Raw genomic sequence first — 23,543 nt, 5'->3', positions numbered from 1 at the left:
TGTTTGACAGCTGTGGAACACATATGGCAGAATGGACAGTTCACTGTCTCCAGCCACAAACACTGGAACTGGCTCTGCCAGGAGTGGCACTGGCACCACCATGCCTAGGGTCAGGTGTGGTGCTAGTAGCTGACAGTGAATGCTGTCTGCTGACCTGTGTCCTCCACAGAACTGCCCAGGATGATGTGCCCATGGCCTGCCATGTTGTGGTGTGGACAGCACACTTTCTACTCTAGTGCTGGAGGTACTGCCACTACAGGAGCATAAGTGTGCATGACCACATGGCATCTCAGCAGATGGTATTGCTGAACTATGTCCACATGTCTGATCCCCTACTCCAACCTGATGTTCCAGCACAGAGAACGTGTGGTGAAAAACTGACACTGTCTCAGCCCATCGTCTGCCCAATACATCAGTGAAATGATCCATGGTGTCGCCAATGCAGTGGAGGCAGTCATGGATGTCAGACTGTGCTGCATCCATAATCCTGAGCATCTGTCTGGTGTTGCATTCAGAACGTGCCTGTGCCTCCATGATGGAATGAAACATGCAGTGAGTAACCCATGATGTGACGACTGTGACAGGTGGTGGACGAGCAGCAGTCCCCCTTCCAGCACCCCTGTCAATCTGCCTGTGTGGGACCTCACCAGCTCTCTGGCTATGGCCAATGTCTACAGTCACTGATGCCATAGTTGCCACACTGTCCTGTTCAATGTTGCCACCCTATGACTGTCTGATATTTGTGGCCTCAGGGGACTGGGTATGTGTGGGCATACTGATTGTGTGTGGAGACAATGGGGGAGGAAGTGGGATGTCAACCACTGGGACAGATCCAGCCCCCAACAACCACACATGTGCCTCACTATGGCCACCATCGTCGTCAGACTTCAATGGGACACTGACATCAAGTTCTGAGTGGGACAGACTCCAACCCCCACGTTCAGTTGTAAGGAGAAAGACAAAATCAGTACATTACTACCTGCACTATTATGTATGGTAATTCACACAGACACACAGAGGTGAGGAGCCACAACTACAATACACATCCCACATCTTATTTCTGATCCCATGCACAACACACAAACACACAACATACACAGGCAGGCTAGGCCCTTTATAACATGCACTGCAGCTACATCTGGTTAATGTTTCCAGCACAATACACCTGTGAGGTAAGCAGTATGACATTGTATCTGATAGACCTACACCTAAAACCCAATGCAGGTTTCTTGACCATAATATGCCAGTTGTAGTATCACTGCCTCAGGTAAGTATCATCTCCCTATTGTGTGTGGACAGACATCTTGGAGTGATTGCCTCCTGTACAGCAGGCTGCATATTTCTTCTTAACAATAAGTTCAAATGTGTTAGTGTTCCTGCAAATACACAGCTGTGATTACTCATTCTATGTATTTCCATTAACTGCTCCAAAATGGAACATACAAGTATTCTACTCTGGTTAAGCATAACAATTGTGACTAGGGCAACATGGCAGCCCTTAACATTCTTAGGATATATATGATCTGTAGAACAACAGTAACATACTTACCAGGTACAGGACCACGGATTCCAGCCACACCTAACGGACCTATGAAAATGTGAAGGAGAGGGATTGTCAGCATTACCAAATGTGTTGTTACAAGGTAATATGTGCGTATAGCTTATGTGCTACTGCCTACATTGCTGAGATTCTGAGTGTGTGTGCACAACTGTGCATTAAAACCAAGCCCCTCATGCGTATAGCCCAGACACCCATGTACTGGTATGCAGAGCCTGCAAAAATGACTGCTACAGTATTACACTGAACACAGTAAGCTTACTTGGAAGCTCCTGTGATCTGGACACTGTGGCACCCACCTCCAGGATGTATGGGGTGATGAATGCCTGGGAGTTGGTGGTTGATCCCAGGTTCAGCAGGAATTCTTCTGTGGCTAAGAGTGGTTGTTCTGTTGCAGGCCCTCCACCAGTGGCAGCATGATCTCTGGCCACAGCAGCTGCCCTTTGTCCTGCAGCATTGGCCACATCTGTGGCCCGATGTTAGACCTGCTCATAAGTCCTGTCCTGTTGGCCAATTTGGTTCACTGACAAGGTCAGCCCACTGTGCTGCACATTGGTCACAATTTTGTCATCTCCTGGGCAGCAGAATGTGATGATGCAGTTTGAGGCCATTCAGGATAACATTATTTTCTGTAGCTGTAAATGGTGGATGCCTCCTGTGATACATTGTTCCTGAAAAACAACAAGAGGGGTACACATCACAGGACCAAATATGTGAACATCCACTATGTACAGACCCTGCACAACCAAAACAGGCTGCATTATCCACTGCTCCCACACACATCATACCCCGCAGTCTATCAACACACTACGTGTGACTATCACCAAGGAAGTAGCAATACTGGTTATGTCCCTATGTGCTGTGACAAAGTCTGCTGTATGTCTCCACACCCATCACTGCAGTCTACTGTATTGTGTCCCTTAGAGACAAAGTCCCACAACTATGCCATACAGCCACTGTCAGACAAATAGCTTGTGCTATTACAACAACTATATGGGAACGGTTCAGCAACACCAGTGTGCCACACTGACAGACAGCAATGCAAACCTGCTGTAGCATATCTTCCCTGTAGGCATCATACCTTTCCACTACACAAATGTTTGCAGAATGTGAACATGTGCCTCATAGATGTGGTCTTTTTGGCACAAACATGTGGATGTCTGAGAAACGGTTGGTCAATCACTGATGGTTGTTGTCAACATTTAGAGACTCTGGCTGTCACATACCAGATCCCTCAGAAAAGAGTTATGCTACAGTAATATCTGTTAGTCTATTCATAGTCTTACTTTGTTTGGCCAATATGTATACTCTATCGCTGAGTTTGGCCCTGTGTCCCCCCTCTAATTATAGCTATGACCTGTATTCCTGCTGTGAGGGGTTTACAGGTATGTTAGCCATAGCTGTCAAACAATGAGGCACGAATGTCAACAAAACAGTGTCAGAACTATTTCTGTGTGACATTGACACACTGAGAGGAGGTGAATTACAGTACATAATTTGATATTACAGCTGTGTACGCCCTTACTTACTGTCAATATGTCTAACTCATATTCCACTAGCTTTCCTACAGGAGCCGACCATTGTAGGAGGGAGTAACAGGGGCAGAGCTGTGATTTGATTCAAAGCAGAGAAAGTTGAAAGGCATGCCTGTAGCTGTTGGACAGCACAGTACCACAGACATGTCACTACCACAGATGTACTACAGGCCTACTGTTGTAATCACTATTCTCCATACCTCCATCTTCCCATTTGCATCCCATTATATGGGGACATGTATTATATACCTGACAGAGTGAAGTTATTCTTTTTTTACCAGAACCTCTGCAAACACCTTGCAAAACAGTTGTCTATCCGAGTGAAGCAACATACAGACCTGTTCCCCATAAGCAGTTGATTGCCTTCTGTAGGGAATGCTCGTTAACAGGTAATTGCCCATGCACCAATCTGTGGCTCAGACTTGTTAACTGCATCCAAAATTGCTGGGTTGCACTTTCATGACATGGCACCACAGTGCAGTACTTAAGGCCTTCATGTAGGCCTTGGCCCCTTCTTAGTCTTTGAGATGGACAATAGTGAGAAGTGGAGATTAAAACATCACAAAGGATAGGGACAAATACTGTCTACTATTGAGATTATGAGGTATGTCCACAGTTTTGCATGATATGTTAACCATTGCAAATAAGATAAAAGATAATCCACAGACAGGAAGAACTGAACCAAAAAGCACAAAGTGCAGCTTTATTGAACAACAAACAGGTCACTAAATCAAGCGCTTTCGCCAGGCAAATACCTGGCTTTCTCAAGATAAAAAGTAGTGTGACTGAAAAGTTTAAATACTTAAGCATCTGATCACATGGTACTTAATTAGTTCAACAAACATCCACTTAAGAAGGCAGTTAATTAGTAACTGAACTCAGTGAGTGAAAAGTATGCATATGAAAATGCAGAATAAAAGTTCAAATAGTGAAAACACTAAAAAATCATTTAACAATTATTTAAAAATCATTTAAAAATGATGTACAAATGTGTGCATAAAAAATCACAAATGTGCAAGATAAAAGACATTTACTAATTGTAACAAGAAAATCATAGCCTAGCCCTTCTCAGCTTTAGTACACTGGATATATTAATGGCCTCATTGAGACCAGGGGATTTTGCAGCATTAAGTCTAAGCTGCCATAAAAGTTCTTTATATTCAAGGCGGGCTTCCCAGTCACCTCCTCTGGCATCCTGGGTCACCTGTTCAAGAACCATAAACTTAAGTTTCATGTTAGGGCAAGAAGCAAGATGTTTAAAAAAAGCATTAGTGTCCTTCTTTTGTAATGTCATATTGATGTTCATAAATTCTTTTCTAAGGGTCTCTCAGTCTTCCCTATGTAGAAACTGCAACATTCTGTGCATAATCCTAAATACACCACCCCTTTGCTCTGCAGTTGTAATATCGGTCAGCGTCAAATCTAAATTTTCTAGATGGAAGATAAAAAGAACTATCATTCATGATAAAGGAACACTGCTTGCATGCCCCACATTTATAGGTACCAAGTTTAGGGGAACAATGCCTTGAATCTGATAGATGCTTTCTTTCAAATAACCCTTTTAGGTTAATATCCCTTCTAGTCACAAATATGGGACGTTCCTGGATTATACCTTTAAAGTCATCATGTAGCGTCAAAAGTGGCCAGTGTTTAAGCACTGTGTGTTCCACCAGTTGGGAATCCTGTGAAAATGTGTGAATAAAACTATTATGCAAGTTAAAGTATTCCAAATTCTCAAACTGCTCAACTTGCTGAAAGCCACTACCTAACAGCGGAAAATACTTGGTTTGTCTATTATCTGTCACTTCTTGGGCCATGTTGTTAACCAAGGAGGCAGGGTAACCTCTTTCTAAAAAAGTTTTTTTAAAAACTCAACTTCTTCAAGAAAATATTTATCAGTGCTAGACATCTTAGATGCATGAATGAATTGCCCCTTAACCAAGCCCTTCTTCTGGTGAAATGGGTGACCACTGTCAAAATGAAGGTATGAATTAGAAAAGGTGGTTTTCCTAAATACCTTGGATTTAAAGGTGTGATTACAGTAGTCCTTCTGTATTGATATATCCAGGTAGTTCAGTACGTCCTTACTAACATTATAAGTGAAAGATAGAACGTTTGTGGTAGAATTAATATAACTCATGAACTCAAGAAAGTTGCTCAGGGTTCCTTTCCACAATAGGCAGATGTCATCAAGGTATCGCTTATAATGGACTATGTATTGTACCTAATGTGTGGAAAATATAAAATTGTTCTCCCAGTAATGCAAAATTATGTTGGCGTATAATGAGGCACATGCAGCGCCCATCGCAACCCCCTTTTTCTGTTTAAACAGTTCTCCTATCAAAATAAGAAAATTATTTTCGTGAACAATTTCCATCAAGTGATCAATTAAGCTGATTGTGTTGGAACTAAGGCTGGATTCAGAGGCCAAAACTTCATTGAACCACTCTAATCCAATAGAGTGTGGGATGCTGGGGAACAATTCTACAATATCAATGGTTGTCATAAGTAAATCAGGATGAAATAACCTAATTTCTAAACCCTTGAGAAAATCCCAAGAATCCTTGCATACATGCTGTAGCGTAGAAGAGAATTTCTTTGTAATGTGGTCAATAAACTTGCTCAACGGTTCAGTGATACCTTCAGCCCCCGAGACAATAGGTCTAAATCTCATGGGGTCTAAACCTTTATGGGTTTTGGGTATTCCAAAAATTACCGGAGTCCTAGGTTTATTGACGTGTAAATAGTTGTATAACCTTTCGTTAATAACTCCCTGTAATAGGTGGTCCGATAACAAAAAATTGATCTTGGAATAGGCTAAATTTAACTCGTTCCTAGAAATCAATTCATACTGCTCAGGATCCTGCAACATGTTGTGGAGGTAGGTGTCATATGCCAGATTATACATCAGGACCCCTTGTCGGGTTTCATTATATTCCAACATACATTAACACCGTCCTGAATAAGGGACTTAATTAAATGCTGTGACTTAGAGTCCAAATTATTAGATGGGAATGTGTTCTGCTAAACACTGCTTTCTTAAATCCATTTCCACCACCTCCTCAAAACCTTAAGAGGTGTAGTAGAGGGATTGTAAGTACTAGCCCTTGCTAGCTCTTCTTTTGTGTGTGGTTGTCCCTTAAATTGTAATGCTAGATTTAAATGTCTGACAACTTTAAATCCACTTAAGCATCAGTCAACTTATCTTTTTTTATTATAGTGTACTTGTTGTCAGATGATTCAGGATTTGGCACCAGTGGCAAACTTTGTGATTTTGTTATAGCAGAAAGCTAGTTTAGTCTTTAGACTGGATTGGAGATTAGTAAGGAGGGGGGCACCATACAAGTGGGAGGGTAAGAAGTAGGTGTAGAAAGGACATGTTTGGTTGAGGGAGTAAGAAAGTGATTGTGACAGTAGAGTAAGCCTAGCTTTTGGTGGGTTTCCTTTATATTTGTTTGGAGATGCATGTCAAATTGAAACTATTCATTGATAGTGACACCTGGGTCTATATTAGATCACTGAGCGCTTAAAAAAACGAACGGTGATTAATCGACCCTATGTAACTGAAAGCTTACAATTTTGAACTGTCAGAACAAATCACTGTTCCAAAAAAAAAAAAAAAAAAAAACTTTAAACATTTGCCCCCCACACACCCCTACTTAAATAAACCAACTCTGAGACTGCACTACAGTGCCACAAATGGCAAAGTAACGAAGCAGCAAAGCAAATTCTTTCCCAGGGAAAGAATTCACTTAAAAGCCGCTTCGATATTTTGCCGTTTCAGGCTTTTGAGTTCAACCATGCGTCTTTGGTCTTGTAATAGGGAACCTAACACCTAGTAGCTTTGTATGGGATACAATTTCTGTAGGGGGTCCTGTTTTGGCTAATTATGGAGAAAGAGATCTTGTCAATTTTAGTATACTTTGGGGGGCGAGTATCATAATTTTGGATTTGGAAGAATTTAATGCTAGATTATTGTTTAACATCCAGTTCTTGGTTGATAGGGAAGGCTTCTTGGGTTAGTTTCTGTAGTATGGGGAGGGTTTCAGCAGAACAGATTATCGTAAAGTCATCTGCATGTTTGACGAGCTTGGCATTAGGAATACACTGGTGAAATTATAAACATATTAAATAGTAGAGGGCCTAATATGGACTCCTGTGGTACTCCTGTAAGAGTGTTAAGGAAAGGGGAAGTACAGTTTTTCCACTTGACCAATTGCTGCCTATTGGAGAGGCAAATGGAGAACCACTTGCTAGAGGAGGTGGATATGTTAAGATGAGAGAGTTTATACAAGAGGAAGCAGGGTGAAATTATATCAAAGGCCTTGGATAAATCGAGTAGGAGGGCAGATACAATGCTGCCAGAGTCACGTGCGGAATTGACAGTTTCAAGGAAGGAGAGTAGAGTGGTGGTGGTGTTGTGTCCAGGCCTGAAAATGTGTTGTGTGGGGGGGTAAGCAGATGGTTATCAAGTAGGTAGGGTAGTAGTTGTAGATGAATGCATTTTTCTAAGATTTTTGAGCTAGGGAAGAGAATGGCAGTTGGCCGGAAGTTACAAATTTCAGTATTGTTTCCCCCTTTATGAAGGGGGATCATAAAGGCTTTCTTCCAGATTATTGGTACATAAGATTCTTGGATTAACTGGTTTATTAGGATGGAGATGGGGAAGGATATGTTGTTAGCAGTTAGCTTAAGGAAGTTAGATGGAAGGTCATCAGGGGCATTTGAACATGGTTTCAAATTATATAGGAGTTTTTTTATGGTAGAGATAGGAACAGGTTGGAGAGTGAAAGGATGGAGTTGAGAAGTTTTGTTGCTCGAGGAGGGTGAATTAGGGGAGATAGAAGACTGTGGGCTAGGTATATTATTTGTACAAGATTTACTGAGTTTAGCTATAGAGTCAATGACAAAGGAGTTAAATTAGGTAGCTAAGGAGAGGTCAGAAGTGTGAGGGTCAGGGCATGAGTTTACTTTTTTATCAGGATGGAGGAGGGTAGAGATGCTATTCCAGAACTTCTTAGGGTTAGTTTTGTGTGGAGGAGGGTAGAGGTACTATTCCAGAACTTTTCAGGGTTAGTTTTGTGGTTGTTTTGTAGTAAAGAGTAATAGGATTTTCGGTCACAGGCTATATGTTGTTTGATTTTGTTTCTAAGTTGCTTATAGTCAGTTAGGGAGGAAAAAGATTTGTGTTTCTTGTAGTTTTTTCATGCTTTGTCCTGGAGGTGCATGAAGGTTATAGTCTATTTGGTTAACTAGGGGGCTGTATTGTATTTAATTGTTTTAGTTCTAATGGGAGCAAAGCTATTTAACAGGTTGATGAAAGTAGTATTGAAGTAAATCACTGCGTCATCCTAGGGGAGTGATTTTAGAAGAACCCAGTTTTAATGAATCAGAGAAAGATTGAGGGTTGAAGTTTTTAAGAGAGAGCGAGTGAAAATATACTTATGAGATAGGTATAAAGAGGTAGGTGAGTGATGAGCGATGGCAGGGAAGAGATCCCTAAGAGAATCAGGTAGGGTACCCTTATCAGAGGATAGTATGGGGGTGAGAGACTAGTATCCAATCCAGGGTGGTTCCAAAGGACCTGTCTATAGAGGGTCTAGTAGGTGAGTTGATTAGCAATGCAAAGTTATAGAGCTTTAGATTGTGTGAGTTAGTGGGAGGGAATGAATGGTAGCCCAATTTATATTAACGTCACCTAGAATTATACTTTCATTGCTAATGTTAGATGAGAACCAGGAGAGGATTTCCTCATGAATAGGTATGTTGTCACTGGTTGGAATGTATAAAGAATAAATACATATCGTTTTGTGTTTATTTATATTTAAGAGGGCCAGGGTTAGATCAGCAGTACCAAATTGAGGTACAGGTTTAGTATAAGGAGTTACAGATAGGGAGGAAGAAAACAGTAGGGCTACCTCACCACCTTTCTTGTGAGTTCTACCATATCTTATGATGTAATAGTTTGGAGGGGTAATTTGGGGGTCTTTAATATGAGGTTTTAACCATGTTTTGGTCATAGCTAGGATGTTGGGGTGGTTGTGGAGGAGCCAGGCATGGAGGTTGGATATTTTGTTACATAAACTTTGGGTGTTCAATGTTGCAAAGAGAAAGTATTTATTTGTGAGGTGATGAGGGTGGGTTGGAAGATAGATTGACAGAGGGGCCAGGATTGGGTTGAATGTCACCTGAGAGGAGAATAGAGATAAGTTGACAAGTGTGGGAGAATGGGAATCTGGAGAGTTTAGTATTTGTTTTGGGGTCAATGTGGTGTTTAAGTTAGAGTGTGACTAAGAAGGGGGTTGAGTTTTTATTATCAGTAATAAGTTTAGCAGGAAAGAGAAAAATTGCATGGTGACTGAAGAGGTATGGAGAGATAAAATTAGTGGGGAGTGACTCTTGTACATGGTGTGAAATGGTGGTGTGAAAGCGGGGGGGGGTGTATGGTAGGGAGGCAAGTGAGGTGGTGAAGGCAGGAGAGGAGGAGGGGAAGTAGTATAAGTGTAAGACTAAATGTATGCTTGAGTGGCATGATGATGCAGGTGTGTAAGGTGTAGTGCAGGTAAGAAGAACTGGTGGATATGTGTAAGATATAGTTAGCTTATAAAGGCAGGACTAGTGAGAAGAGTAGTATGTGGGAAGGGCTGGAGAGGTGTGGGCAGGGTTTTTTGTAGAGAGTGGGAAATAGGAAGAGAGAAATGAAGGAGTGGGTGGGGAGAAGTAAGAGTAGGATGGGGAAATATGATTGAGTGGTTTAGAGTGGGAGTGGTTGTGGAGCTATAAGGGTAGAGGTGCTGGGGGCAGGTGGAATTTGGGGGCAAGGCAGGGGAGCAGAGTGAGCCCAAAGGGTGAATGGCACAGGCTGAGCCAAGGAGGAGTGAAGTTACATTAGGAAATACACTATGTTAGAGCTTTTAATCTTACAGAAAGCAAATGTTGTTAGCAAGCTCTTTAAGGATGAATAGAGCTAAGGGAATTGAGACTGAACTAAAGTTTTGTTGTGGAATAGTTTTAATCTTAGACTCTGGAGCTTACCTATTTGCATACAGAGGGAATAAGGGTCTTAGACAATTAATAGGGTATGTTGCTAGTGGCTGACTTGATTAAAGCTCTCCAAGTTGGAAGCTGAATGGAGCTCAATGCAGCTGTGCTCACCTCACAATGATAGCAACACAGCTGTAATTCCACAATTATTGCAGTGGAAACTTTATTTCATTTACTTTATCAGGGTTAATGCTTTAGTCTTCTCTGGTTATTGCACAATAGTTGGCAGTAGTTAATTATTGCAGTTCAAGTCTATGTCCACATTCATTGCAGTACAAACATCTTTACTGTATATACCTATTGGCAGTTAATGCTTTACTCTTTCTTGCTTATTTGACTACAGATGGCAAATTAGTCTGTACTCTTGGCACAACCTGGCCAAGTGCCCAACATGTGCCTCTAGATTGCAAGCTCTCTCCTCTGCAGCTGTAGGGAAGAAGCTCACCATTATGCATACCTGTCTATCAAACATTCAGGTTAGGTATTGGTATAACAATGGTAACAGTAGTTACAAACATGTGAGGCATTCTGTGCCCGAGCATTTCGGACCCAGGTGGCCAAGAGATCCCCCTTCTGACACTTCAGGTCATCATAGTGATGATGGACTTGCTCACCTGTGTGGGGGACACCTGTAGCATTGGTGCGATCACGTGCCAGCCAGCCCCAGGCCTCCGCCTTGCACTGTGAGCCCTGGAACTGTCCCTGCAGCTGGTAGACATCATGGTCTTTCACCAATAGTCCAACCATGACCCTGGACTCCAGAATGTTGCACTGCTACATTAGGAAGCATGCACCCTCTCTAACACCAGCCATAGTTACTGCACAGTTCAAACTCCAACTGGTACTGCTGTATTCTTTCACGCCCTTTAATGCCTTTGGGCAATATTTAAAAATGTGTTGTGTTGCTCAGCACCGAGCAAACCAGTGCAGCTGAGCAGTGCTGAAACTGGCAATGCTTAGCATTGTTTAGCAGTGCACAAACCAACTAAGTGAAGCCAAGCAGAGCCAAGCAATGCTAAGTATTGCCAAGCAGTGCCCAAACATAGATTAGCTGAGTGCAGCAGATCAGGATTTAAAAATAATTAGCATAATTTGTATTTTTAAAATAAATGCTTAATTTCCCTTCAAACCTTGCATCTAAGACTGTAACTCGACCCATCTAGCTACATGGATATGTAGAATGCTGCTATACTTTTGCATATACGTCTGAGCTAACTTTAAGCACTGCTAAGCACCGCACCATGCAAACTCACGCAGCTATGCTTAAACTTGACCTTTGCATCAAAAATTGAATGCATCTGGTTTCTATTTTTAGATGTCTGGCACTTGTCAATTTCTGAATTCCACGCCGCTCAAACCTGAAAAAAAAATTCCACTTAAATACATTGAATATAATGTACATGGACAGTACATGGTGTGTGTTACTCATCTGCGGACACAGTAATACACTACCTACACTGATCCAGTAACCGTGTTCCACGGCTCTCCCTCAGCACCACTCCATCATTAATATGCATGGTGCGTTACTGAGGGGAAACCGCATACACAGACATGGTGCCTTCCGTGTAGGCTCTACTCTATGCCTACACGGATTTTATTAAATCTAGGGGATACTCGCGTGTGGGTTACACAGGTGGATCTGTATGTGTGCTTATGACTACTCTTCGCAGATCCCAATGTCTCATCCCTTTCCCCATGTTTCCAGTTGATGCCCACATATCTGTCTGCTATTGTGATGTCACCATTCCCACCCGGTCTCATACTCACAGGAGCAATGGGCATGTTACCACTTCACCCTTCTTACAACCTTTTGCTGATCGCCATTGGTGCTGCACACATCTTGTGCTTCTCACCTCCCTCTCTACACATGGTCATGCCATAAGTATTGTACAGAAGGCATTGTTTCACCTCTAGTCTTACAGTCTGGGTACAGTGGCCAAAGTGTGCTCCTCCTAGCTGGCCACAGTAACCCCTCATGCTCTTGTGTTACGACATCACACCCAGCTTAATGATTCTTGTTTGTTTCAGTTGCTTCCATGTACCACTAGTGCTTGGTGTTCATAGACCCATAGGTGTTTATTAGGCTAATGACCACAAGGGCCTTTTTAAGCCTAGCCATGCATCCCAAATCTCTGACAAGTCCTGGTACACTTGATAAGTGTAAGCAGGGCTTGGGTGATGAAATACTTTCAAGCAGAGACCTGGGAGATGAACCATTTACAAGTTGCCTGTGTCAATTAGGGATATAGGTGCCAAACCAGGGATGAATTTCCTGGTCCCCATCTAGTTGTCTATTACATTTGAATTGGGTTAGGGAGGAATTCTACTTTACATGGATAAGGAGCCTGTTCCAGAGATGGAGTAGTCTCTGGGATACATACCTGCCTCTCCAGTAAGTCCTATTTATATCACAAGCAAGGTTTAAGTCCTTAGAATGGGTAATTCTGGTGCTGTTTATTTTGTAGATATACAGGAGGCCGATCAGAGTGGAGTCTGACAATGCCCTGTATGCCATGCATAGATCTCCCCTCAACAGTCTGTGGGAGACCAAATACAGAGATAGGGCCTTGAGGTTGTCTGCATAGGACATGTTACTTACACCCTGTATTCTTTCACTGATGAACCTGTGTGAACGTTTCAATTGTTGGATATGCCTGGTTAGGTACATAACAAAGGGGGCATTGTACTCAGTGATATGTCTGATGAATGCTGCATACAATGCAGCAATGGCTTACTTGGACCTAGATGCCATAGATTTGTTTATAAGCTGTGCAGCAAAGAATGATTTAAGTCCCTGACTACTGGGCCGACTCTAAGGGGTGTGTTGTCAAATTGATGGTAGCCAGGGGTGGAAGACTTCCCGAAGGATACTATTATGCATTTCTTGTCTTTTAGCTTTAGTCCATGGCTCTGACACCAGTTGTTTGTCTGTGTCAGCCCTTCCTGGAGAACATTTGTGTCGATGTGGGATTCAATGAAAGCTCCTAATTTGCAGTCATCTGCAAATTTAGTCAGCCAGAGGCCGTTGACATTGGCTTTGACTTCAGAGAATTAAATGCCAAAAAGGAGCAGTCCGAGTGTAGCACTAAGGTACACCAACAGCTGTCTTATCTTCTCTCATTATGCCTGTATTACAGCACAAAGTCTTCACCAGTGAATTCATATTCATGACTTGCTAGTATGGCAGCCATGTATTTTGTATCACAATACATCTGGTCTCATAGCATGGTGATTATGATGATGAGGTAATTTAGTATGATCATCTCTGAATGACTGTTATTACTCATTGTGCTACACCTAGGTAGTGCTGCCATGTTCCTGTATGCTCATGCGTGAACACTGCAGACTGTAACACCACCACTCTGCACTAGTGTTACTTCCTAGAGTGCACCACTGCTTCCTAATAGCACTTATTACATAGTGTCCATAACATGCTGTTGTGGGCATGGAGGGGCAACCATGTTGCTCCTCATTCTGACCTATTTGAGTGATCACGGTCACTTCAGGCACCGATTTCAGCAGTGTTCCTCTCTGTTGTTGCATCCAGTAAACTACAACCTTTTTGTATCTTCCGCATAGGGACTTTGTGCCTTCTCGGCTATTATTGTAGTCCCTTATATACATTAATGCCCAGAATCACCTTGCCCTGGCAGTGAATGATGTCACTGGTGTTAACCACTCTAGTAGGCATCAGTATAGTGACCTGAGTAGGCACCACTCTGACCTGCTGCACCAGTGGGGTGCAAAGTTTAGGAGGACTGAGCCAGTATTTTAAAACCAGTATTGGATATAGAATTTTCCATGTATTTTTCTGACTATTATCTATTGATTTCTTTGCCTTGTCTTGGCAGGGTCACACTGTATTGACTAGTCTCTCCTTTCTTTTTAGAATAGCTGAGGAGATCGCTTTCAACAGGGAAGCCTATCTAAGGAGGTGTGACAGGTGGTCCAGATGATGCAGTATGTATATGTTGCCCATTTCAGTCATGTACAATTGAAATTCTGTTTGAAGTACACAAGTGTACTAATGTGCTATATTTTTTCTCTTATTGTTTTGTTCTCCACTTTCTACAGGTTCAGCTGGCATGCAGGATTTGGAGTGGTGATGGCACTTTGTTATGCTGACTTTCTATGGTTTGCTCACAGAGCTTATGTTGCACCTGTGAGGTACTTCCTTGCATGTGTGTAAGCACATAACCTTAAGCAAGCCATCTTAATGTGCTTGTCATATTGGTCATATGACTGCCTGTAACATGGACCCTTTGCTGGAGTTGCTATAATTTCCTCTGCAGCCCTTACTGGAGTACAAGTGTTACGCTGGCTGTACAGCATACCTAAGTGGCATTGAGCTGTTTTACACTATGATAGCTTTAACATTTAGAGATGTGCCATAGTGTTGTGATCAGTTTCTGAATGCCTCCTATAGAGGTACTAAGCACCGACTCTCCCCCACAAAAAAATTGAGTTGTTACATGTGAGGTATTACTACTCCTGCACTGCAGCTGCACAAGCATAATCCTTTACTATGAACATTTCTTCATGTCATAACCTTATTGAGAAGTGTTGCTAAAGTAGTTACTGATAAACTGCTAAAAATATCACCTTGTGCTACCACCAAAATCAGAACTGTAAGGACTTAATGTCTCTACAGTATTAACAAATCAGTCATTCATTTCATCTCTATTACATTATTTACATGTTCTATTTAAAATCTACCTTGCAATGGAAACAGTAAACTTTATGTATATATGTGTGTACACGTGTTTAAAGCAGTACATTTTCTTTGTAACTAGTGCATTTGTCTTTTAAAACAAGGTGTCTTTGTAAACACTGCAAGTTCATTTAAATTTGCAAATGTTCCATTAAACAATTGTATAATTACAAATTCTGAACTATATAATGCAGGCATATGTCAGACAATAAAGATTTCACAAGACTTTGTATGACTCAGTGTTTTTGAATTTCTGAATACCTGCCGTACCTGTGTATTTACAACAGTCTGTAACTGCCGGGTACTGGACTTACTGCATTGAAATATTCTCCAAACATTTGCTGGGACTACGCTCCACATACTGTAAGAGTACCCTTCCTGTAAAATGTGAACCCTAACACCTGCTCCATCACCCCTCTAAGCAGTAGCTACTTCTTGCTTTGGCCCCCCTCTCCCCATTCAAATGAAGATCTGGTAAGGTACAACCGGTGCAGCTTTGGTCCTGTTAGCTACAGGTTGGTCTCTACTGATATGGGAGTCTCACATGACATATACATTCTTTAGTTAATTTAGCAGGTTATGTCATCCACCCTTTTCTTTAGCTGGTTTTGTGTGAAGAGTTATATGGCGGAAAAACACCACCCAACAAGTAATCGCAAAAGGTGACAACCGTACATCTACTAGCAATACAACTGCCTTTAGTTTCAGGAAAGCTGTAAAGGCTTTCTTAGCTTATTTTAACAGAGCATTTGAACTACTCCCACAGGCCTTCTCAGGCACAAACTTATGTAGAGATAATACAGATTAATAATACGCTCTGCGTATATTAATCTTTTTATCAGCATGTAAAACCTTACAGAGTAATTATATTATATACTTTGGACGTCTCTGAAAATCAATCCTGTCAACAGATAGCGGCAATATAAACAACATCAATCTACAGTGGGATACACTTCCTCAAAAAACATCCCTCCTTTTCCCCTAAAGTGGGCTCTAATCCTCCTCCAGGGGATTTCCCAAGGGACTCTCTGGTGCATGCTTGGCCTCCCGGTCTGTCACGCATACCCCCTCTTCCTCTGATGCTCCAGGTTCTTCAGAAAGCCTCTCGGTTGGGGTGCAGAATGATCCTCATAGCCCCATTCTGGCCTTGACAGATCTGGTTCCCTTACCTAAGGTCTCACTCAGTGAATCCACCTTGGATTCTAGATCCCATCCCGGATCTGATAACACATCCATCAAACCTACCATCTCCGAACCTGGACAACCTGAAGCTAACTGCTTGGCTGCTCCAGTTCCACTCCTAATTAGGACTCCCGGTATTTCTTCTCCTGTTAAGGCTATCCTGGTAGCGGCGCACAAACCCTCTATCAGAAGAACTTACAGCAGTAAATGGAAGCGATTCTCTATCTGGGCGGAGCGGCAAGGTCTAGATCCCTTCACGGTACCCCTTCCCATGGTCCTAGATTTCCTTACCACTCTTTTTAATGATGGCGCCAGTAGTTCCATGGTCAAAGTTCAGCTAGTGGCCATTTCTCATTATCATGTTGGTCATGACTCTGGACCTCTTATGTCTGCCAAGTTATGTAAAATCTTCCTAAAAGGCACCTTTCTGCTTAGACCCCCGGTCAAACAGGCGGTTCCACCATGGGATCTTTCTCTGGTTCTTCAGGCCTTGACCGCTCCTCCCTTCGAGCCTGCGGCCACTGTAGATCTAAAATTCTTATCTCTTAAGACTGCATTTTTGGTAGCCATTACTTCAGCAAAAAGAGTTTTGGAACTTCAAGCCCTTTCCATAAAGCCGCCTTACTTGATCTTCCATCCGGACCGTGTGTACCTCAGGATCAATCCCTCCTTTCTTCCTAAGGTAGCTTCAGAAGCAAATATTAATCAGTCCATTAATCTCCCCGTTTTCTTTCCTAATTATCAGAACAAAGGCGAGTACAAGCTGCATTCATTGGATGTTCACAGGCAGCTTCGTTTTTATCTTAACAGGACAGCTAGTCACAGGCAATCCGATCAGTTGTTCATTTCCTTTGCCATATTTAATCTAGGTAAACCAATTTGAAAAGTTTCCTTGTCACGATGGATTTCCCAGTGTATTTTATTAGCTTACCAAGCTTCTGGGAGGCCCTTTTGAGACGGAGTTCATGCTCATTCAACCCGCTCAGTTTCTACCTCAGCAGCCTTTAAGGCTAGGATACCTCTGGATGACATTTGTTCAGCGGCCGCTTGGGCTTCATCTCATACCTTTATTTCTCATTACAAGCTGGATATCCGTCTAGAGGTAGAGCATCCTTGCGGCTCCGCGGTGCTCCGGAATATCCTTCCATGACGCGCCCAAGAATCAGGTAGCTGGGACTCTGTCCCACAGGTTGCTGACAAATGAATCTCCTACTTCAGATTTAGAAGTTATGTACTTTTTATAACGTTCCATCTGAGTAGGTGTATTCATTTGTCTGCAACCATCCCGCCCTCCTATCCCCCTGGCCTTATCAGTTTCCTGCATAGAGTGTGTTACCCTTTATTAGGGTATTTGATACAGGGCAAACTCGATCTGAGGTCATGTAGGGAGAGCAGGGCATTATGGGTGAGGGGAGGAGCTAGGAGCTCGGATCCATAGCTGGATAAACCATGCCGGTTCAGATCCGATATCGGATCCATACCCACAGGTTGTAGACAAATGAATACACCTACTCAGATGGAACGTTATGGTAAGTACATAACTTCTAATTACAAACTTGTGAGGCATTCTGTGCCCAAGCATTTCGGACCCAGGTGGCCAAGAGATCCCCCTTCTGACACTTCAGGTCATCATAGTGATGATGGACTTGCTCACCTGTGTGGGGGACACCTGTAGCACTGGTGTGATCTCGTGCCAGTCAGCCCCAGGCCTCCACCTTGCACTATGAGCCCTGGAACTGTCCCTGCAGCTGGTAGACATCATGGTCTTTCACCAATAGTCCAACCATGACCCTGGACTCCAGAATGTTGCACTGCTACATTAGGAAGCATGCACCCTCTCTAACACCAGCCATAGTTACTGCACAGTTCAAGCTCCAACTGGTACTGCTGTATTCTTTCACGCCCTTTAATGCCTTTGGGCAATATTTAAAAATGTGTTGTGTTGCTCAGCACCGAGCAAACCAGTGCAGCTGAGCAGTGCTGAAACTGGCAATGCTTAGCATTGTTTAGCAGTGCACAAACCAACTAAGTGAAGCCAAGCAGAGCCAAGCAATGCTAAGTATTGCCAAGCAGTGCCTAAACATAGATTAGCTGAGTGCAGCAGATCAAGATTTAAAAATAATTAGCATAATTTGTATTTTTAAAATAAATGCTTAATTTCCCTTCTATGTATTCAAACCTTGCGTCTAAGACTGTAACTCTACCCATCTAGCTACATGGATATGCAGAATGCTGCTATACTTTTGCATATACGTCTGAGCTAACTTTAAGCACTGCTAAGCACCGCACCATGCAAACTCATGCAGCTATGCTTAAACTTGACCTTTGCATCAAAAATTGAATGCATCTGGTTTCTATTTTTAGATGTCTAGCACTTGTCAATTTCTGCACTCCACGCCGCTCAAACCTGAAAAAAAAATTCCACTTAAATACATTGAATATAATGTACATGGACAGTACATGGGGTGTGTTACTCATCTGCAGACACAGTAACACACTACCTACACTGATCCAGTAACCGTGTTTCATGGCTCTCCCTCAGCACCACCCCATCATTAATATGCATGCTGCGTTACTGAGGGGGAACTGCATACACAGACACGGTACCTTTCATGTAGGCTCTACTCTATGCCTACATGGATTTTATTAAATCTAGGGGATACTTGTGTGTGGGTTACACAGGTGGATCTGTATGTGTGCTTATGACTACTCTTCGCAGATCCCAGTTTCTCATCCCTTTCCCCATGTTTCCAGTTGATGCCCACATATCTGTCTGCTATTGTGATGTCACCATTCCCACCCTGTCTCATACTGGCAGGAGCAATGGGCATGTTACCACTTCACCCTTCTTACAACCTTTTGCTGATCGCCATTGGTGCTGCATACATCCTGTGCTTCTCACCTCCCTCTCTACACATGGTCATGCCATAAGTATTGTACAGAAGGCATTGTTTCACCTCTAGTCTTACAGTCTGAGTACAGTGGCCAAAGTGTGCTTCTCCTAGCTGTCCACAGTAACCCCTCATGCTCTTGTGTTACGACATCACACCCAGCTTAATGATTCTTGTTTCTTTCAGTCGCTTCCATGTACCACTGGTGCTTGGTGTTCATAGGCTCATAGGTGTTTATTAGGCTAATGACCACAAGGGCCTTTTTAAGCCTAGCCATGCATGCCAAATCTCTGACAAGTCCTGGTACACTTGATAAGTGTAAGCAGGGCTTGGGTGATGAAATACTTTCAAGCAGAGGCCTGGGAAATGAACCGTTTACAAGTTGCCTGTGTCCATTAGAGACATAGGTGCCAAACCAAGGATGAATTTCCTGGTCCCCATCTAGTTGTCTATTACATTTGAATTGGGTTAGGGAGGATTTCTACTTTACATGGATAAGGAGCCTGTTCCAGAGACGGAGTAGTCTCTGGGATACATACCTGCCTCACCAGTAGGTCCTATTTATATCACAAGCAAGGCTTATGTCTTTAGAATGTGTCATTCTGGTGCTGTTTGTTTTGCAGATATACAGGAGGTCCATCAGAGTGGAGTCTGACAATGCCCTGTATGCCAGGCATAGATCTCCCCTCAACAGTCTGTGGGAGACCAAATACAGAGATAGGGCCTTGAGGTTGTCTGCATAGGACATGTTACTTACACCCTGTATTCTTTCACTGATGAACCTGTGTGAACGTTTCAATTGTTGGATATGCCTGGTTAGTTACATAACAAAGGGGGCATTGTACTCAGTGATATGTCTGATGAATGCTGCATACAATGCAGCAATGACTTACTTGGACCTAGATGCCATAGATTTGTTTATAAGCTGTGCAACAAAGAATGATTTAAGTCCCTGACTACTGGGCCGACTCTAAGGGGTGTGTTGTCAAATTGATGGTAGCCAGGGGTGGAAGACTTCCCGAAGGATACTATTATGCATTTCTTATCTTTTAGCTTTAGTCCATGGCTCTGACACCAGTTGTTTGTCTGTGTCAGCCCTTCCTGGAGAACATTTGTGTCGGTGTGGGATTCAATGACAGCTCCTAATTTGCAGTCATCTGCAAATTTAGTCAGCCAGAGGCCGTTGACATTGGCTTTGACTTCAGAGAATTAAATGCCAAAAAGGAGCAGTCCGAGTGTAGCACTAAGGTACACCAACAGCTGTCTTATCTTCTCTCATTATGCCTGTATTACAGCACAAAGTCTTCACCAGTGAATTCATATTCATGACTTGCTAGTATGGCAGCCATGTATTTTGTATCACAATACATCTGGTCTCATAGCATGGTGATTATGATAATGAGGTAATTTAGTATGATCATCTCTGAATGACTGTTATTACTCATTGCGCTACACCTAGGTAGTGCTGCCATGTTCCTGTATGCTCATGCGTGAACACTGCAGACTGTAACACCACCACTCTGCACTAGTGTTACTTCCTAGAGTGCACCACTGCTTCCTAATAGCACTTATTACATAGTGTCCATAACATGCTGTTGTGGGCATGGAGGGGCAACCATGTTGCTCCTCATTCTGACCTATTTGAGTGATCACTGTCACTTCAGGCACCGATTTCAGCAGTGTTCCTCTCTGTTGCATCCAGTAAACTACAACCTTTTTGTATCTTCCGCATAGGGAATTTGTGCCTTCTCGGCTATTATGATAGTCCCTTATATACATTAATGCCCAGAATCACCTTGCCCTGGCAGTGAATGATGTCACTGGTGTTACCCACTCTAGTAGGCATCAGTATAGTGACCTGTGTAGGCACCACTCTGACCTGCTGCACCAGTGGGGTGCAAAGTTTAGGAGGACTGAGCCAGTATTTTAAAACAAGTATTGGATATAGAATTTTCCCTGTATTTTTCTGACTATTATCTATTGATTTCTTTGCCTTGTCTTGGCAGGGTCACACTGTATTGACTAGTCTCTCCTTTCTTTTTAGAATAGCTGAGGAGATCGCTTTCAACAGGGAAGCCTATCTAAGGAGGTGTGACAGGTGGTCCAGATGATGCAGTATGTATATGTTGCCCATTTCAGTCATGTACAATTGAAATTCTGTTTGAAGTACACAAGTGTACTAATGTGCTGTATTTTTTCTCTTATTGTTTTGTTCTCCACTTTCTACAGGTTCAGCTGGCATGCAGGATTTGGAGTGGTGATGGCACTTTGTTATGCTGACTTTCTATGGTTTGCTCACAGAGCTTGTGTTGCACCTGTGAGGCACTTCCTTGCGTGTGTGTAAGCACATAACCTTAAGCAAGCCATCTTAATGTGCTTGTCATATTGGTCATATGACTGCCTGTAACATGGACCCTTTGCTGGAGTTGCTATAATTTCCTCTGCAGCCCTTACTGGAGTACAAGTGTTATGCTGGCTGTACAGCATACCTAAGTGGCATTGAGCTGTTTTACACTATGATATCTTTAACATTTAGAGATGTGCCATAGTGCTGTGATCAGTTTCTGAATGCCTCCTATAGACGTACTAAGCACGGACTCGCCCCCACAAAAAAATTGAGTTGTTACATGTGAGGTATTACTACTCCTGCACTGCAGCTGCACAAGCATAATCCTTTACTATGAACATTTCTTCATGTCATAACCTTATTGAGAAGTGTTGCTAAAGTAGTTACTGATAAACTGCTAAAAATATCACCTTGTGCTACCACCAAAATCAGAACTGTAAGGACTTAATGTCTCTACAGTATTAACAAATCAGTCATTCATTTCATCTCTATTACATTATTTACATGTTCTATTTAAAATCTACCTTGCAATGGAAACAGTAAACTTTATGTATATATGTGTGTACACGTGTTTAAAGCAGTACATTTTCTTTGTAACTAGTGCATTTGTCTTTTAAAACAAGGTGTCTTTGTAAACACTGCAAGTTCATTTAAATTTGCAAATGTTCCATTAAACAATTGTATAATTACAAATTCTGAACTATATAATGCAGGCATATGTCAGACAATAAAGATTTCACAAGACTTTGTATGACTCAGTGTTTCTGAATACCTGCCGTACCTGTGTATTTACAACAGTCTGTAACTGCCGGGTACTGGACTTACTGCATTGAAATATTCTCCAAACATTTGCTAGGACTAAGTTCCACATACTGTAAGAGTACCCTTCCTGTAACATGTGAACCCTAACACCTGCTCCATCACCCCTCTAAGCAGTAGCTACTTCTTGCTTTGGCCCCCCTCTCCCCATTCAAATGAAGATCTGGTAAGGTACAAGCGGTGCAGCTTTGGTCCTGTTAGCTACAGGTTGGTCTCTACTGATATGGGAGTCTCACAAGACATATACATTCTTTAGTTAATTTAGCAGGTTATGTCATCCACCCTTTTCTTTAGCTGGTTTTGTGTGAAGAGTTATATGGCGGAAAAACACCACCCAACAAGTAATCGCAAAAGGTGACAACCGTACATCTACTAGCAATACAACTGCCTTTAGTTTCAGGAAAGCTGTAAAGGCTTTCTTAGCTTATTTTAACAGAGCATTTGAACTACTCCCACAGGCCTTCTCAGGCACAAACTTGTGTAGAGATAATACAGATTAATAATACGCTCTGCGTATATTAATCTTTTTATCAGCATGTAAAACCTTACAGAGTAATTATATTATATACTTTGGACGTCTCTGAAAATCAATCCTGTCAACAGATAGCGGCAATATAAACAACATCATTCTACAGTGGGATACACTTCCTCAAAAAAACATTCTCGTCATTTATATGCTGTGTCATCTAAAGTGTTCCTAAAAATCCGTACAACTGGAACACTCAGTTAAATATCTTTGCAGCTTACTTTTAAACAGCTTTTCTCTGTAAAGTGCCTTAACTTCAGCAGGAATCAAGTTCTACACCACTGTGCCAAGATTAGAACCTAAGTAACTGAAGTAAGATGGGGAGCTGATTTAATCTGCACAATTAAGATAGCCATAAAGTTTACAAAAGTGAGACTTAGCATGCACGACTGGTAGATCAGCATTTGATGTACTGTGCTCAGAGGCTTGCAGCTTGATTTTATCTCTGTAACAGCAGCTCATGTGACTCTGACGCAATGTCCCTGTCTTGTGAAATGTGAAAAGGTAGGGGAAAGTGGTTTTCTTTGTGTTTGCCATGTTACATAGTGCCCCACTGTTCAAAAACTACTGAGTCAGATGTCCAGTGCAGTGATCTCAGAATAGTATTTGAATTAATAAAACATTTATTTGTTTGTTTGTTTAGTGAGTATGTGAACTTTTCAGCCACAACCTACAGCAAAGGCAGGAAAACAACATACATACTTGACATAACAGCAGTATTTTGAAATTACTGACCTTATGTTTGCAAAGATAAAGAAATTAAACAGGAAGTAACTTGACCAGAATTAATGTAGGAGCCAAATATACTGTTGATGTGTTTTAGAAATTCAGAAAATATGTCAAGTTTTTTTTTTAAACAAGAAGCATCTTTATTAAACCATCACTTATGACATAAGCAGTCATACATTTACATAAATGAAAACAAACCAC

General features: G+C 42.1%; 1 protein-coding gene and 2 long non-coding RNA genes across 3 annotated transcripts in view; 2 read left to right on the top strand and 1 right to left on the bottom strand.

Moving 5' to 3' along the window:
* Positions 1 to 15,076, top strand: part of LOC122806660 — a 62,450-nt gene extending 47,374 nt beyond the window's left edge. The window contains exons 2-3 of the long non-coding RNA XR_006365532.1: positions 14,027 to 14,097; positions 14,212 to 15,076. This is a non-coding gene — a long non-coding RNA (uncharacterized LOC122806660). The remainder of the gene's footprint in view (positions 1 to 14,026; positions 14,098 to 14,211) is intronic.
* LOC122806658 (transmembrane protein 272-like) overlaps positions 1 to 22,943 on the bottom strand; it is a 104,072-nt gene extending 81,129 nt beyond the window's left edge. The window contains exon 1 of the mRNA XM_044077262.1: positions 22,835 to 22,943. The gene's annotated coding sequence lies outside the window, so the exon portion shown is untranslated. The remainder of the gene's footprint in view (positions 1 to 22,834) is intronic.
* On the top strand, positions 20,959 to 22,015 carry LOC122806661. Its single transcript, XR_006365533.1, has 2 exons — positions 20,959 to 21,036; positions 21,151 to 22,015. It is a non-coding gene; the product is annotated as an uncharacterized LOC122806661 (long non-coding RNA).
* Positions 22,944 to 23,543: the final 600 nt, after the last annotated feature.

This window comes from Protopterus annectens, chromosome 7.part0 (genome assembly GCF_019279795.1).
Source record: "Protopterus annectens isolate FY-2018-M chromosome 7.part0, PAN1.0, whole genome shotgun sequence".
Classification (NCBI taxonomy): domain Eukaryota; kingdom Metazoa; phylum Chordata; order Ceratodontiformes; family Protopteridae; genus Protopterus; species Protopterus annectens.
The sequence above is the reverse complement of the archived record's forward strand: the minus strand, read 5'-3'. Positions and strand labels throughout refer to the sequence as shown.